Here is an 18,594-nt window from a genome sequence, read left to right as displayed (position 1 = left end):
GCTATCTTAGTCTTAGAAGTAAAATTGTAGGTATATCCTTTTGGGCATGTAGAGAGAAAAACAATCTACCTAACATAATATGTGTACTGCTAACGAGTGCCCTAAGGGCGCAAAACCCTTATGAAAGGTGGTAGAAATCTACATATAACAAATGCAGAACATTCATTAGGAAAAAAGGGCGGCCCAGTGCACGAAGCTCCCGCCATTGGGGAACATTCAATAGACCAGAATATATTTAAATGCGACATTCCTTGACCTAATTCCAATGCCTACTCCCCTGGCATGTTTAGGTGTAATTTATCTCGAAGTTGCTGATGAACAAGTTGAAAATTGAGATTGCAAGTCTCATTAGTCCCAGTGCAATCAAATTTCACAAAGGGCCACCTTAATTCGGGCTGTATTCTCTCTAACTGCTTTATTCATAATTTCCATCGAAGGGATAGTCGACCAACGGGATTGAGCCTTTAGCTCAATGGTCAAGGCTTTGTTCTTCCACCGAGAGGTCTAAAGTTCAATCCCAGCTTATCTACCAAAAAAAATTATAATTAACCAGCCATGTGCATCAAGATTTAACCAAAAAAACAAAAGCAGGATTGATCTGATAAACAAGTTTCTTAATAGCTATTAAAGATCTATTCTATTCTGGATTAGGTAGACTCTCTCAAAGCCGGTATCCTTCAGGAAACTCCACTTCATTTTCCACATAATAACATTTATATCAAAGATCTTATGGTCAAGCACTGTTGGAATTTAAACTGCTTCACTAGGCCATCCCTTGCCAAAATCAAGCCTTATCTCAAGGACACCATGTTTTTAACAAGACTCAAAGGATCAAGGGAAAAATAAATACTTCCAAGGCCCTCACAGTTGTAGGCCTTAGACTCAACACCACTTGGTTGCTCTGTAATTTTGATCCTGAAACTAACAGCCGCATATTTTCTTCACGTGCAAACACCTTGAAGGTCCATTCGAAGAAAGTAATTTGAAGAACTTCCACGGAGAAGGAAAATATCACCACCGCATTCAAATGCGCTTTTGCATCAGCTACACTGTTAATTTTTAAAATGTATTTTTTGGGTTGCTTTATTTTATTTTTATTTTGAGAGATGTAGTGAGGGCAAATATGTACTTTTGTGTCCATGGGCATGTTGGTCTTTTTTGCCTAGCTTGCACATGTGTGAGCCACACATGTTTGCTCCATCTTTTCCCACTACCTACCTATTTCAAATTCAATCCCTTACTTGGAACTCCAAACCCACCACTTCCCTAAGCATTTAAGACACCACTTTACCATACCCACTACCACTTACCTAAGCTATTTTCTCTTTACTTTCCATTGACTAAGCCTATTCTAAATAACTTCATTTTCGTAGAGATTCTTCACTATCTACCTAGACCTCCATTGAAGCATCATTAAAGCTCTCTTGTGTGCAAGCTTTCTTCTTTTTATTGTTATTTATCTTGTAGTGTTGTTCTTTCTATCATATATTGAAGCACATCTCTTTTGGGCATTGTTCTTCTTCTACTTGGTTGTTCATCTTGGGCTAGTGTAAACTTTGTTTTCACTATTTGAGAAGAGGATTTTTCGGTGTTGTGAAATCAGTCTTTCTCTATATACACAACATCTGGTGTGAATTAAATTGCAGGATATTTGAAGCTAAATCAACAACACAAGCAAGGCCTCAAATCTATAATCAGAGATTAATCTAGCTTTCTATCTGTTCTTAACGATAAAGTAGTAGACAATGCCATGAATAGAGAGATCCTTGGCAACATCCAATGCGCCCTCTTCCCTAATATTACAAAACCAACACCCTACTTCTGGATCAAACTGGCTCCCTCTGAGTTAAAGCTTAAGGCGTATTCGGTAACTATTCTTTTACGGGATTTTCCCCTTTTTTAGGGGTGAAGAATGACGAAAGCCAAAAAAAATCTCAAAAATCTCGTTCGGCTGCATGACCCACTAAAGTCCGTTTCGAAAACTTCTGCTACTTTTTGCCTAAAAAATAGGATTCCATGAAGCGATAAATAACCGTTTCTAAAGTTTCTCATCACTCCGTTTCCGCCCGATTCTTTGGGCGAGAATGAGAAGTGTTGCCGAACATGCCCTCAATGTTAATGTCTCGCTCACTGATATAGTCAAACTTGTAATGGAGGCCATTAGGACCAGCAACCACCCTGCCTCCAGCCTCGGGCAAGAAAAATCCGTGGATCGAATCAAATTCTAGTGTCAATGTGGTGTGTGTCTTTCCGACCCAAATTGTTTTGTTTACTATTTTTCTTCATCTTTATTTTATTTTCAAAGACAGCGATCTCAAAGTCAAATGTGAAAGCAAGTCTGTTATTTGCAACTGCAAATATGTGCATCGTTTTACTGAGTGAACACATTTAAGTCAAATGATCATTTTCTCAATGACCACAATTTTGAACAGATCATTTTGTGAACAGTTGCATTAGTGAACATTGATATTATTTTCGATTTAAGAAGTTGTTCCCTTCTGAACATGGATTTTTTAGAACTGTATTCTCTTCATTCTCCACATCTCCTTTCTTCGTCTTACAGGTCTTCGCTAGGGCACTGGTTTCGTGAGTACACATTAACAGCTACTTGTTTTATCCTAGAAGCAACCATCATCAACTCATTTGCATCTTCAATTCGTACAGATGGGGGTAATTTTGCCTAAGGACAACAGGTTTTGACCTGTGACTCAACTCGAAAAGTAGTCAAACTTCTTTGATTTCATTTAGTGTTCAGATTATATAATTATCATCAGCTTGAATTGGATTCAGATTACACGAATTGGGTACAATTGGTTTCTTGCGCTATTGCTACTTACATCATAGCATTCTGATTGTTATACATTGATTTTGAGATTTATGAACCTGAGATTCCAGCCTCTTTACATTATACGGTCAACAGCTTCAATAAAAATGACCTCATCTAAATCATTGTCCAAATTACTATCCTACACTTTTTTTATTAGTATCTTCGATCTCTTCGAGATCTGGTTAGTAATCCTGATTGATAAGACTCGCTTGCAGTCAGGTTTGAGAGCACATCTGATCTCGTCCTGCTCTGGTCACAAAATGCAGGTGTCAAAGGCGTTGGAAGACTTATAGAGTTGCTATTGAGCATGAGAACAACTGACGACATCGTGGGTCGTTCAGCTGCATCTTCTTGAACACATAGCAATCCCATATGAATGCATCGAAACACCTTGTCTCTCCGTCTTTGTTCACCAAGTGTTCGATCCACTACGTCTAATACTGATCCTTCTGTCCAATGTTTCCATGTCTGTTGGGTCCATGAAAATTGTAAATCCTTGTCTCGGACTCAAAATTACGTTTATATTTGAGCCTAATAATCAGTTTAGCACCCGGGATCAGTTGTAATAATCTTAAATGAACAGGGCCTTATTAAATTTATAAATTAATACTTACATAGCTTAGAAGGTTTGTAGCACCATCGGACTCGAGGAAACCAGCATTCTGCCGGCCAGTTATGATCTCTAGAACTAGAACACCGAAGCTAAAGACATCTGATCTGGTTAAAAACTGCCCACGATAGGCGTATTCAGGTGGCATATATCCACTGCATGTGTCAACAATCAAATGATGTTTGCTTTTCAAATTCAAAAGTAATATTAAGATATTTGCTTCGTCTTCAAATTCAAAAGTACTAGTAAGATAATTTTGATACTTTAGATTTTAGTCTAAAAATAAAATGAGAAAGGCATTCCAGTTTTTAACTTACTATGTTCCAGCAATGTGATTTGTGATACCGTGGGTTTGATCTTCACCAAAAAGCTTTGCCAAACCAAAGTCTGTAATTTTAGCATTCATGTCTCCATCCATCAAAATATTGCCGGCTTTCAAATCTCGATGAATAATCCTAAGTCGAGAATCTTCATGAAGATAGAGAAGCCCTCGAGCAATTCCTTCGATGATCTTGTATCGTCTTTCCCAGTCTAGTTGTACACGTTTGGCGGGATCTACCTCAAAAATACAAAATGCAGAGTCAACAAGGGAAACCTTGCTCTTCTAAGCAGAAACTAAACAGAATGTGGCCAACTCCTAAGCAAGATATAGATACATGTGAGGAGGTGACAAACCAAACAAAAAGGCGTCAAGGCTGGTGTTAGGCAAGTACTCATAAACAAGTATCTTCTCTTGCTCCTCTAAGCAGAAACCCAACAACCTTACAAGGTTCTTGTGCTGAAGTTTAGCAACTGTCAAGATCTCATTTTTCAGCTCTTCTATTCCTTGTGTTGATCTCCTTGAAAGCCTTTTGACAGCAATTTCCTCACCATCTATTAGCTTACCCTATAAAAAATTTCAGACTGATTTGAGGAACCTCTGTAATTTAATTAGGAACTTTTTAAAGAAGACTATTTTCTATTATTTGAAATTGTTCAATTAAATACCATCTAGCTGTAAAATGGCATAGCTTAATACTCAACTCAACTCAACTCAACTAAGCCTTTGTCCCAAACTAGTTGGGGTCGGCAAAATGGCATAGCCTAATTAGGCTGCTTATTTGTTACCTTGTAAACAGGACCAAATCTGCCTTCTCCAAGTTTATTTGCATCAGAGAAATCATCTGTGGCAGCTCTAAGTGTAGCCAAGTCAAATAAAAGCGATTTTGAACGTGGAAGCTGCACTTGATCTCCAAAATCTGACAAGAAACAAACTTTTAGATAATAACCAGAATACGGTATTTTCTAGGGAATTTATAAGGAAAGCCATTTCGCGATGGACTTTTGCATGAGAGAACAGCCACACATGCGCTTTGTCTCTAGGTTTCCCTTTCATTTTTACTTAGCGACTAGGCTGCTACTTATAATTTTTTGTTTCTCTTCTCATTATAAAACACTGACTTGTACAAAAAATAATTGATAGGAATTACTGACAATCAAATTACAGGCTACTTACTACCAGCTCTTTTCACTTGCTTCCCCTTCCATAACCAAGCCCAAATGATGAAGATCAGAACCAATGTAGAAACCACAACTGTGACGATAATAAGAGCCATTCTTGATTCATGCCTATTTTCTGCATAAACAGTGAACAGATTCCATTGATAAGCATAGTTTGGGCATCTTTGAGCACACTAATTAGACTTCTTCCCTGTCATGTAAATTACTGGAAGGGAAAACAATAGTAGTTTTCTAGTTAAACTTAATTGGAATGTTACAAACTATTGGGATATATTGACCACTCCCCTAAAAGAAATTAGGAAAGTTAAATAGCAACATTGGTCAAAATGAGAAAAACTTCATTACACAAGCACCCCTACTTTCCACTTTGAAGGGTGTTTTCACCATGTTTTGTTGATTTCTTTGTAGAGATAGATGGCAGTAACCCTTGAATTAATAAAATAGCTAAGAACTACTGAGAAATCCTTCCACAGTCATCTTCTTTTTAAGGGTGTTTTCTATTTTTTTTGTTAATTATCTTTTCTTTTTACTCATAGATACCTTTTTTCCACATATCTCTTCTTCGTCTTCACCTTATTTTTTTGGTCATCTTTACTGATCTATTCTGATAATTTGATATTACTTTCCATTATTCTTGAGTTCTCTTAAAATTAGAAGTTTGACAATTATCAAACTAAAAAGAAAAACATATAAATAGATACATAAAAGAAAAGCAACAAACGGACAATACTCACTGGGAGGCTCTTGAGGAGGAGGAGAAGGGGGAGGAGGCGATGGAGGAGGCACTGCAACTGTCACTGGAGGAGGTGGTGAGGCTTCAAAGAAACGAGATGGGTCGTACCTTATATTACAACTCACACTAAAAATACCCCTACACTTACATTATAACAACTACTTCCCGGAATGAAACCGATCATTGTTTGAAGACAAGAGTCACAATCTCTATAATTTTGATGGATCGAGCATGGGGAACCCGGAGTAGTGCTTTGGTCTGAGAGACGAGGGAGGTGCTTTGGTCTTTTGCAGGACTCTTAGGGGCTGCAGACTCTAGCGAGGCAGAGGTCTGTGCCGCCCATAGAGGTATTAAGCTCCTAGACGGGTCTAATTTGGATAGAGTTATGGTTGAGGGGGATTCCCTCATTGTCATCTGGTGGTTGAGAGGTTCACTTCCTTACCCATGGCATTTTTCTCATCTTTTTGACGAGATCGAGGATATAGTGGGCTCTTCGAGTATTGTTTTTTGGCGTGTTAGAAGATCCGCCAAGGAGGAAGCTGATGGGCTTGCCAAGGTGGGGGTTCGGATGGAGTCTTTAAAGTAGTTTGATTTCTACCTCCGTGACTCTAATCTTTCTTTTTAGCTTCGTCTTGTTTCATATTGCCGTGCTTCATGTAAATTTCTCTTACGTTTTGTTCTGTATCGGACCGTCTCGGTCTCCTTTTTCATTAACGAAGTATTTCACCATTCCAAAAAAAAAGGGGTGGGGTGTCTTGTCTCGGTGCTTGTAATAAGATTACACTTAGACCATTCAAAAAAAAAAAAAGATTACACTTATCAATAAAATTATCACCTTTCAAAAGGCAAATATTTATTGTGTTTGAGTTTCTCTGAAGACTGTGTTTTCTTTGTTGATCTCTTTAATTTTTTGCATGGATTTATTTAGCTTTTTTTAGCCTTATTTAGTTTTGGGAATAGTTGTGCTAGCCAACTAGTTACAAAAGAATAAGAAGCCTTTTGATTTAACAATCGAAAAAAAAAAAAAAACCTTTTGATTTTCCCCAAAACTATGTGGTGGAGTCGGAGAGTGATACTCCCAGGTTTTTTTAATTATAAACCTATAAGTGAAGAACCCACGAATCTATCACTATTTAGGATGAATTTGAAAGCATCTACATGAATTCCTCTGCTTTGTCCCAGAGTCCTAAGGCCCAAGCTGTATGTAGTGTATACATTCAAACTGAATGTAAGAGCAGGACTGCAGATTTGAATACAGCTGCAGAACTTCGCTGAAAAAAAAAGTCTTATGTCTCAATTGCAGAAGAGGTCTCTTGAGAGTTGATCAGATCTCTTGCAAAAATCAAAACAAAAAACTCCCCACAAAGGTAGTTCTTAATCAAAACAAAAAACTCCCCACAAGGGTAGTTCTTAAGTGACACAACCTTCTCCAAAAGGGTAGTTCTTCTGTTCTCTCATCGTGTTTCCAAAGTAGACTGCCGGTGGGTAATCTATTTAGTTCATAATCAAATTCCAGATATAGGAAAGGCTTCAGTATCTATTCTTTCTATCAAGAACTTGCGGGATGTGAACCTATCCAGATGAGTTTTTATTTTACAAATTATTTTATTATACTATTTAATAATCTTATGGCTACAGACATGGTTTTTTTAGGTTAGATTCATTTAAGATTTGTGCATCTCGATTTTGAGATTGAGTAAGACTTGGTTGAAAATCTACATGTTTGAAGGTAGGCAAATAGCCTGGAAGGGAGCTTCTAGGCCATCATCGGAAAAAATCTTTATTGCTTTTGGTTTGACATTGTTTTATTTAATTCTTTTTCTCTTCGGATTGCTCTGTCTTTTATCAGCTCGATGGCCAGGTTTCTGCCTATGTTCCTTTATTCATTAATTTAATTATTTGCCATTAAAAAAACTAATGGATATATGGAAGAAAGTTATCTATGAGAATAAAAATAGAAAGAGAAGGAAAAATAAACACTTACTGGGAGGCTCTTGAGGAGGAGGAGATCGAAGAAGAGGAGATGGTGGAGGAGGCACTGCTGGAGGAGGCGGTGGGGCTTCAACGAAACTATATTGATCGTGCCTTATATTACAACTCACACTATAAATATTCCCTCCAGTTAGATTAGAACACCAGCTACTCAGAATTGCACCGATCATTGTTCAAGACACGAACCACAGTCTGTCTGTGACAAATCTCTTGTGCACTGTCCCATTCCGTAAATGATTCCAAAGTTTCCCCATCTGGTATCCTCTGTGGCATACTTAGAAGGGTCTGAAGAAGCAAGGGACGAAATATTTGTCATCAGACCTCTTAATCTCTCATTAAAAAGCTCTGGGTTGGAAGCATTCTCTAGGCGACATACATAAACCTTTAGCCCAATAGAGAGTTGGGAGAGAAAAGGTTGGTCCGAGTAACGTAAGATACAGTTATAATAGCGAACAGCCACTTGTGTTCTGTTTGGACAGCGTTGGAGGTTCTGTACTGTGGCATTGGTGAGGTATTCCCTGCAAACATCAGCCGAAGCAGCAGACATGCATTGGGCAAAACCGTAGACCCGATTTGGGTCATTGCCCGAAGTGGTGTAGTAGAAGGAGCTGATGTTTTGAACACCGCCCGAAGTGGTGTAGTAGAAGGAGCTGATGTTTTGAACACCGCCCGAAGCTAGAGAAGGGAGGAGGGCATTGAGGTTTCTCTCGAACTGGCTCCCTGAACTATAATTGGAGTTGGAGGAGCCACATTCAGTGAGGACCTGATCTTCGGCTTTAATAGGGCTTTGAAGGAGCAAGAACAGAAGGATAAAAGAAAGTAAATCAATGGGTTTTGATACAAAAAGATGCATCTTATCGGTAGATGTCTGGTACTTACTCTGCGAGAGAAAGCAGAACACGGAATGCGAAGAAAGGGAAAGTGGAACTGTTTTGGAGCCGAAAGTGTTTTTAGTTGAAGAGATTGGAAAATTCTGGTAACACCCACGGAGAAAACGACAGTCAAACGAAAACTTTGACAACTCCACTTAAAAACGTGTCGTCTGGTCGTGATTCGCTTCAATTCGAGCTTTTAAATTTAGGCCCTTCCACCCAGTTTGACCAACTTGACTTATTATTGTTATTTAGCAAATGATATTTCCACTCCCTTTTCCCATCATTTCCACCTGAGGTTGTTTTGTCTCGTCCTGAAATGAAGCAAATGCATGACTTTATTACAGGAAAATAGGGGTGTAAACGGATCGAATTCGGAGCGGATATGGCTATATCCAAATTCGATTACAGTATACACCATCCGAATTCGGATTCGGATTCGGATTCGACGGATAATATCTATTACCGAATTCGTATCCACCGGATATTGTTCGAATTCGGATATTATCCATATCCATTTATCCGTAAATTCGAACATTTTATTGCAGCACATTATCTTTTTTCTCCTTCTTACTCCATGAATTTTCCAAACCCTAAAACTAGACCTCTACATTCTCTTCAAAAAATAAACTCTCAAACCCTAAAATATATGAGATCCTCTTCTTCCTTTTAAAACAAAGGCAGAGAGAGAGAGAGGCGGTGGGGATGGTTGATAGAGTTGGTAGTGGTCTTTGGATTCTTCCTTTTTTTTTGGTATACGATGGAATGGGTTTGGGCTATTTTTGTTTTTGTTTTTTTTTCTAAAAAGAAAATTCACTTTTCTTTTAGAAACAAAAGATAGTGTGTCATTACTAAAAATAAACATTAATGATATTATTAATAATAAATAAAAAGATTTACTTCTCGAATTCGGATGTTAAACGGATCGGATATACCATTTACCAGATTCGCATCCGCTAAGAGCCGGATATCTCATAAACGAATTCGGATAATATCCGCTTGAAACGGATTCCGATAACATTCGCTTTAAACGGATTCGGATGCGGACAGTAATCGAATTTCCGAATATCCATTTACACCCCTACAGGAAAAGATAGCAAATGCAACCATTTGTTGGAAACGATAAGGGCCCGTTTGGATGCGAGAAGATTTTGATTTGGATTTCTCACATTTGCAGCCCATTTTGCTTTGTGATTTGGATCCGGATCAAACCCTTAGATTTCCAAATCAGCGACTAAAAGTGAAAAAAAATCAAATTTCCAAATATGCTGTAGAAATAAGTAATTGGAAATCCTCTGGCCTCTTTGCTCCTCAACCTCTCCCAACCTCTCCCCTCTACTAGGAAGTACTCCCTTCCCTCTCAGTCTCCCTCAACATGAGCTCGCTTATCTATTCGTTTTGTATTCAAAACTCAATTACAAATCCAAATACAAAATATCAGGTATCCAAACGGGCCTAAACGATTTGTAGTGGAAACTGGAAATGATGGAAAGTGGGTGGAATTATCGTCTTAGTAATAGTTTTACCCACGAAAAAAGTGATATAGGTAATACCTGCACCCATGTAAGAAGTGTACACGCCACAATCTACGCACTCAAGTATGGGCTCAGCAAGAAATTTGCTCCACGAGGATAGCTAATGGTTAAGGTGAGGCCCACCAAGGTCCACTTAAACTCATGCATAAGGTGAAGCCCACCGTTTTAAACCTAATGTTTTGATGCGGTGCGACCAACCATTTTAAATCACATGCTATGCATGTTGGGGCTCACAATTTTACACGGCACGGCTAGGTGGACCTCACTATTTTACCTCGGTCAAGAATGCTAGTGATTTAATAAATTTCAAGCCCCAAAAAGAAAGTCACTTTATGTTTTAAAAATCCTAATAATTCTTGAGATTTTGTATCGTATTTTTCAAAAAGTAGCATGGGCATGCTTCACATGATGATTCTAACTGCACCCCCCCCCCCCCCCCCCCCCCCCCCCCGCGCGGCGCGCAGCGGGGAAAAAAAGATTGCTTTCTACTTTTGAACAAGATTTTATATGTTGTGTGTGAAGTCCACTATTTTTCCAAAAAAAATATGCTATGGGGCTCACTGTAGGGAATCAACTCAGGTAGACCTCGCCCCTAAAAGCTAGCTGTTAGAGGGAGGGTGCGCATTCCCTTGTAACCCATCCCCATCCCCATCCGTTTTCACTTTTCCGATGTGGGACTATTTGCTTTTGTGTGGAACCCCAACAATCTCCCCCTCCACGCGGAAGCAACGTGGATCATCTCGCCCCTCCACGCTGCGGCAACATGGGAACCACGAGATAACTACACCGGGGTTTCCGAGATCTTCCCCGAGGGACATTCCCGCCCTCGGAGGCAAATCGGGGTTACCACACCCCGACTCTGATACAACTTGTAGGGAATCAAACGGGATAGAACTCACCCCTAAAAGCTAGCTGTTAGAGGGAGGGTGCCCATTCCCTTTTAACCCATCCCCATCCATTTCACTTTTCCGATGTGGGACTATTTGCTTTTGTGCGGAACCCCAACAATTGACCTGCTTTGATACCAAATGTTGGAATTTGCCTTGAATTTCTCAAGGAGGTTGAGAATCACACGATTCTTATTAAGAGTCCCATCTAGTGGGTTCTCTTGAAACCGGATATCCTATCTTCAATAGGTAATCCGGAAAACGGTGAAGATATACTCCAACGAGGAAAAAAAAACATGAGTTGAGTTGGAGTTCTTCACGGCTTGGTGAACCAAGAAAAGAGGGCATATCCAACTTGAAGGAAGAGAATATAGAATGTGTGGGTTTTCTAAGGCACTCTTGCAAAATTTTAAGGGTGTGGTTTCTTGGGGTCTCTCTTTGACGAGGAAGAAGAAGAAGCAAGGCTATTCTAGGGAGCATTGGTGATTGGATCCTAGAGGGCATAGAGATTAATTCTTTTGTAATCCGGATAAAGCTTGGGCATTTGTAATCCGGTGAGTGCTTCTTGTAACCCAATTATTTTCCACATAGTGAAATCTTTTGAAGTCTTCTTCGACGTAGCCACACACATAGTGTGGTGAACCACGTTAAATCTTGGTGTTCTTGTGTGTGTTTCTTGTGGTTTGGCTTGCGCATTATTATTTTGTTTTTACAAATTTACTCGGATACATTGCCTAGTGTTAGTACGTAATACCGGAAACACACTTTCGTGTTCGGATTGTTAACGGGTCACCGTGGAGGGCTGATTTGAGCCCCAATTCCGCAACAAGTGATATCAAAGCTTTGGTTCTATAATCGTGGTGACTGTTTCTAGCGCAAAGTTTGAAGTGGAAAGGTTTGACGGGAAAAATAGTTTTAATTTGTGGCAAATCAATGTTCGTGATCCGTTGGTTCAACAAGGATTACAGAAATCACTGTTAGGAAAGGTGAAGAAACCTGCAGATATGTCAGATGGTGATTGGGATGACATGGATTTGAAGGCTAAGAGCTCTATTCGCTTGTCATTGGGAAACAATGTCAAATACCATGTTATGTATAAGAAATTTGCGGGGGATATGTGGTTGAAACTTGAGAGTTTATACATGACAAAGTCTCTCACAACCAGGTTGTATTTGAAACAACAATTATACACCTTGAAGATGAAGGAATGGACTGAAGTGATGGATCACTTGAATGCCTATAATAAGATTATTTGTCAATTATCGAATATTGATGTGAAAATTGACGACGGAGATAATGCCTTGATTTTGTTGAGTTCTCTACCTCCATCGTATGAACATTTGGTTACATCACTACTCTATGGTAAGGATACCATAGAATTAGATGAGGTTACTGCTGCTTTACTTTCTAATGAGATGAGAAAGAGACCTACGGGTGAGAAGCAAGCAGAAGGTTTGGTTGCCAGAGGTAGACCACTGGAAAAAGAGAATGAAAATAATCGAGGCAGGTCTAGGTCAAAATCCAAAGCAGGGAGAGGCAAGATATAAGTGTTTTCATTGCCATAAAATTGGGATATAAAGAAAGATTGCCGAAAACACAAGGAAGATTTGGAGAAGAAGCATGGAGAGGCTTCTGACCAGGCAAGTGTGGCAGAGGAAAACTCAGATGAAGACTACGACAAGGTGCTCATCGCATCATCAGGTATTGATCGTTATCATGACGCATGGATCATTGATACATGATGTTCTTTTCATATGTGCCCACATAGACATTGGTTCTCTACATATGAGCAATTGAATGGTGGCTCGATTTTGATGAGGAATGACAATTCTTGCAAGACAGTTGGGATGGGTACAGTGAATATAAAGATGTATGATGGAACCATTTGAACCTTGACAGGAGTTAGACATGTTCCAGAGCTGAAGAAAAATTTAATTTCTTTGGGAGCTTTAGATATCAGTAGTTGTCGGTTTGCTGGAAATGGTAGAACTCTGAGGTTGTAAAGGGTTCTCTTGTTGTCATGAAGGCAAAGATGGTCAAAAATAATCTTTACGAGTTGATGGAAAATACAGTTGTAGGTGGAGCAATCGTTTCTACAAAAGAAGATGGTGTGACTGACTTAACACAGCTACGGCATATGCGGTTGGGGCATATGAGTCAGCAAGGTTTGAGAAAGCTCAGTAAAAGGAATCTACTTAAGGGTGTTAAAAGTTGTAAGTTAGACTTCTATGAGCATTCCGTATTCAGAAAGCAGTGCAAGGTGAGTTTTAAAACTTCAGTTCATCGAAGCAAGGGCAAGTTAGACTATGTGAACTCAGATGTGTGGGGACAAGTCCATGTTGCTTCAAAGGACAGTGCTCTCTATTTTGTGATGTTCGTTGTTGATTACTCTAAAAAAGTATGGTTTTACTTTCTACAGAGAAAATCTGAGGTGTTTTCTACATTCAAGCAATGGAAAACCATGATTGAAAAGCAAACTGGCAAGAAGGTGAAGTGTTTGAGGACAGACAATGGAGGATAATACAAGTCGTCTGAGTTTATTGAGTTCTGCAAGGCCGAAGGCATAGTTCGCCACTTTACTACATCTGAAACTCCACAGTAGAATGAAGTTGCAGAACGACTTAACATTACTCTTCTAGAGAGGGCTCGCAGTATGTTGAGCAATGATGGATTAGAAGAGGTATGGTCTAGTAAACCTAGTGATTATTCTATTTTGAGAATATTTGGTTGTCCTGCTTATATTCATGTTAAAAATGATCAACGCTCTAAACTTGACCCAAAATCCAAAAAGTGTATCTTTCTTGGATATGCAAGTGGGGTCAAGGAATTTAAAGTATCGGATCCTTTTTCTAACAAGCTAACCATTAGTCGAGATGTTATTTTCGATGAATCTTCTTTGTTAAAGTCACATAAGCAGATTGGTGAAGAAGGAAAACAGGACACATGTGAGACCATAGAGGTGGAGGTTGACACTCCAAGAGAAGTGCAAAAAGAAAATATTCAAGTTGAATTTCCTGAAGCAAGACTAACTGAGCAGGATCAACAAATGCACATGTACGATATGGCTATGAGGATATGTTGGCTTTTATATTGGTAACAGAAAGTGGAGATCCAGGTACATTTCAAGAAGTAGTTGCATGCGAAAACTCTAGGTGTTGGGAGGATGCAATGGATGAAGAAATGGAATCTCTTTAGAAGAACCAGACTTGAGATTTGGTGGAGTTACCATAGGGCAAAAGAACGATTTGGTGCAAGTGGCTTCACAGAAAAAATGAAGGAAGCTCAAAAAATGGTGGAGAAAAATACAAAGTACGTTTGGTGGCAAAGGGTATGCTCAGAAGGAAGAAGTGGACTACAATGAGATATTTTCACCAGTAGTGAAGCATACTTCGATAAGAGTATTACTTGCCATGACATCACTATTTGATCTTGAACTTGAGCAACTTGATGTGAAAACAACATTTTTGCACGGGAATCTAGAAGATAAAATCTACATGCATCAACTGAAAGGTTTCAACGTAGAAGGAAAAGAAGACCATGTTTGCAAGTTGAAGAAGTCATTCTATGGCTTGAAGCAATCTCCTAGGCAGTGGTACAAGAGGTTCGATACTTTCATGATTGGGCATGGTTTCTACAGAAGTGAGTATGACTCATGTGTTTATTTTAAAAACCTTGGTGATCACTCTATCATTATTTTGATCTTATATGTTGATGACATGCTTATAGCTGCTAAAAGTATGTTGGAAATCAATAAGTTGAAAGCCAGGTTCAGCAAGGAGTTTGAAATGAAGGACCTAGGCACTGCAAGGAAGATTTTGGGTATGGAGATTCGTCGAGACAGGGAAAAAGGAAAGTTGTGGCTATCTCGAAAGAAGTATATTGAGAAGATGCTCTCAAGGTATGAGATGGATAAATCAAAGCCAGTAGCTACCCCTCTTGGGGCTCATTTAAAACTTTCCTCTAAGTTGTCACCTACTACAGATGAAGAAAGGAGGTACATGTCTCGGGTACCATATGTGAATGTAGTTGGCAGCATGAGCTATGCTCTGTACTAGACCGGATATTGCATAGGCAGTGGGCGTTGTTAGTAGGTACATGGTAGACCCAGGAAAAGAACACTGGCAGGCAGTCAAATGGATACTTCGATATTTGAAGGGTACGTCGTCCCTTGGGATTTTGTTTTACAGGAGCAGTGTTGGAAAAGAAAATATTATGGGCTATGTGGATTTCGATTATGCTGGAGATTTGGACAAGAGAAGGTCCACTACAAGTAATGCTTTTACGCTTGCTGGAGGATCTGTCAATTGGAGGTCCACTTTACAGTCGACTATAGCCTTGTCTACTATATATGCAGAGTATATGGCAGCAACGGAAGCAGTGAAAGAAGCCATATGGCTGAGAGGACTCGTAAGTGAGTTTGGGGTTGAGCAACCAAACACTTGTGTGTTTTGCGACAACCAAAGTGCATTGGACTTGGCAAAGAATTAGGTTTTTCATGCGAGGACAAAACACATAGACGTGAGGTACCATTTTATTCGAGAGGTCATTGAAGGAGATGAATTTTTTTTGGAAAAGGTCAATACAAGGAACAATGCTGCGGATATGTTGACTAAGCCTGTGACAACGGAGAAGTTCAATCATTGCTTGGACTTAATTAACATTCGACATGTTGGGTCGAACTAGCATCCCTTGGGGTGTGGTTGAGAAGACTTTGTTATGAAAGATCTTTACATATGGTGAAGAAATCAAATTCAAGCCAAGGTGGAGAATGTTGGAAGTTGCCTTGAATATCTCAAGGAGGTTGAGAATCACACGATTCTTATTAAGAGTCCCATCTAGTGGGTTCTCTTGAAACCGGATATCCTATCTTCAATGGGTAATCTGGAAAACGGTGGAGATATACTCCAACGAGAAAAAAAAAACGTGAGTTGAGTTGGTGTTCTTCACGGCTTGGTGAACCAAGAAAAGAGGGCATATCCGACTTGAAGAAAGAGAATATAGAATGTGTAGGTTTTCTAAGGCACTCACAAAAGTTTAAGGGTGTGGTTTCTTGGGGTCTCTCTTTGATGAGGAAGAAGAAGAAGCAAGGCTATTCTAGGGAGCATTGGTGCTTGGATCCTAGAGGGCATAGAGATTAATTCTTTTGTAATCCAGCTTGGGCTTTTGGAATCCGGTGAGTGCTTCTTGTAACCCAATTATTTTCCACATAGTGAAATCTTTTGAAGTCTTCTCCCGTGGACGTAGCCACACACGTCGTGTGGTGAACCACGTTAAATCTTGGTGTTCTTGTGTCGTGGTTTGGCTTGCGCTTTATTATTTTGTTCTTGCAAATTTACTTAAGATACATTGCCTAGTGTTAGTACATAATACCGGAAACACACGTCCGTGTTCGGATTGTTAACGGGTCACCGCGGAAGGCTGATTTGAGCCCCAATTCCGCTACACTCACTTCATAAGATGATCCAAACCATTCTTTTGTTGGGCCAGAATGTAAATAGGTTGCACTGTGTAAATCAACAAAAAAAAGGCTATAGGGCTCACTTCATAAGATGATCCAAACCATTCTTTTGTTGGGCCAGAATGTAAATAGGTTGCACTGCGTAAATCAACAGAAAAAGGGCTATAGGGCTTACTTCATAAGATGATCCAAACCATTCTTTTGTTGGGCAAGAATGTAAATAGGTTGCACCACGTAAATCAACTCCATAGGATGAACCTTACCCTCTGCTTTATGTATAGAAGGTTTTATAACGAGCAATCCCATTGTAGATTGGTTGCTCGTTATAAAAACCTTTATAGATTGGAGGATTAGGTTCAGCCTATGGAGATGACTCATGGGGTGCAGCCTATTTAAGTTGTGGCCCAACAAATGAACAGTCTGGATCATCCTATGATGTTCAAAGTACTTCTTTGAAAAATACTTGAATTTTCATGCATACAACATATAAAATCTCATAATCACCGATCTAGCTAATGTGTCATTCCCTTAGCCCTCCTCACCGAATTACCAATGAGAGATAGAGATTGAGGCTTGTTGAGAAGGACTTACAAACTCAACCAACTTGTGGGAAAGAAAAAATCAAGAGTTTTAGTGTGTAACTTGAAGAAAAATGCAAACTATACGGGTGGAAAGAACAAAAACCCCAAAATTTAGGGGGGCAGACTTTACAAAATATGCTAACTAAACCGACTAGGGGAAAGAAAAAATCTCCAATTTCAAGGAGGCAACTTTAGGAAAAATGCAAACTGAACCAACGGTAAGAGACTTTGGCGTGTTTAGAAGTCTCCGGTGTGAGAAGAGTCTTTAGTTTAGATTAACCAATGCGTAACAGACGACGGATATCAAGGGGGGATGAATAATCTAATCATCTCTATCTCCTGTGATAGATGAAGAAAACGAACTAGGTGATTGCGACCCAAGTGATGAAGGGCGTTGAAAAAAGTGTAACATTTAATAGAGTTAAAGTCGGTTGGTTTCAATCCCTGTCAGTTGCACAATGGACCACATTTCTGCTCTAAAAAAAAATTGATTAACATAGTCTGGTCTACTTCGTGTACAATTCTTACATGGGTGCTGGTATTACCACACATATCAATTTTTGTTTCGTGGGTAAAATGATATTTCCGCCCTCTTTTCCATCATTTCCACCGCAAATCGTTGATCTTTTCCAACAAATGGCTGCATTTCCATTATAGGGGTGCATCTCGGGTCGCGTTCAGGTTGAGGGCTTGGGCAAACCGTCCCGAGTGAAACCCAACATTTTTTAAAATTTTTTTTGTGAGATTAAAAACTTGGGTCGGGGTTGAACTCGGGTCGGGTCGGGTTCGGGTTGGGAAAAAAGGGTTACTCGGGTCGGGTTGAACCTTGTCGGGTTGGGTTCAGGTCGAATAAAAGGTCTCTCGGGTCGGGTTCGGGTCAACCCGGCCGAGTTGCACCCCTAATTATTTTCCAATCTTTTCATGTAATAAAGTCAGGAAATTGCTTCATTTCCCATCTTCAGGAAATGGGGTGGAAATATCATTTGCTTAGCACGTCAGGACCAGAAGACCTTGGCAGAGCTGGAGTCAAAGTTCTCTTTCGACCATCCTTATCCTCCGAGGGTGCTAAATTAGATTTTTCCAATCTCTGTACCATTAAGCGCGTTCCCCTTCCATCATCACAATGTTCTGCTTTGGGTAACTTTAAGAAAAATGCTAACTACATGGATAGAAAGTACAAAAACCCCAAAATTTAGGAGGGCAACTTATACAAAATATGCCAACTAAACCGACCTTAGGAAAATAAAAATCTCCAATTTCAAGGAGGCAACTTCAACAAAAAATGCAAAATGAACCAACGGTAAGAGACTTTGGCGTGCTTAAAAGTCTTCGGTGTGAGAAGAGAGTATTTAGTTTAGACTAGTCAATGCATAACAGACGACTGGATATCAAGGGGGGATGAATAATCTATAATCATCTCTATATGATGAAGAAAATGAACTAGTGATTAAACACGTTGAAAAGTTTTACATTTAATATGGTTGGTTTCAATCCCGATCATTTGCCGCAACGCCACAATGGACCACATTTCTGCTCTGAATAAAATTGATTAACATGGCCTGGTCCTCTGCGCATTCCATACGGAAATTGGCGTGTACA

General features: G+C 39.5%; 1 pseudogene across 1 annotated transcript; it reads right to left on the bottom strand.

The window, feature by feature from the left end:
• Positions 1-2,756: 2,756 nt before the first annotated feature.
• On the bottom strand, positions 2,757-8,596 carry LOC143854211 (cysteine-rich receptor-like protein kinase 25; annotated as a pseudogene). Its single transcript, XR_013237459.1, has 7 exons — positions 7,655-8,596; positions 4,933-5,052; positions 4,545-4,675; positions 4,113-4,323; positions 3,755-3,992; positions 3,442-3,592; positions 2,757-3,295 (listed from the first exon to the last, which is right to left on the bottom strand). The product of XR_013237459.1 is annotated as a cysteine-rich receptor-like protein kinase 25 (transcript).
• Between the last annotated feature and the right edge of the window lie 9,998 nt (positions 8,597-18,594).

The sequence above is a fragment of the Tasmannia lanceolata genome, unplaced genomic scaffold, assembly GCF_043159265.1.
Source record: "Tasmannia lanceolata isolate RefF3 unplaced genomic scaffold, GAP_Taslan_0.1 ptg000020l, whole genome shotgun sequence".
Lineage (NCBI taxonomy): Eukaryota > Viridiplantae > Streptophyta > Magnoliopsida > Canellales > Winteraceae > Tasmannia > Tasmannia lanceolata.
This window is presented reverse-complemented; position numbering and strand designations above follow the sequence as displayed.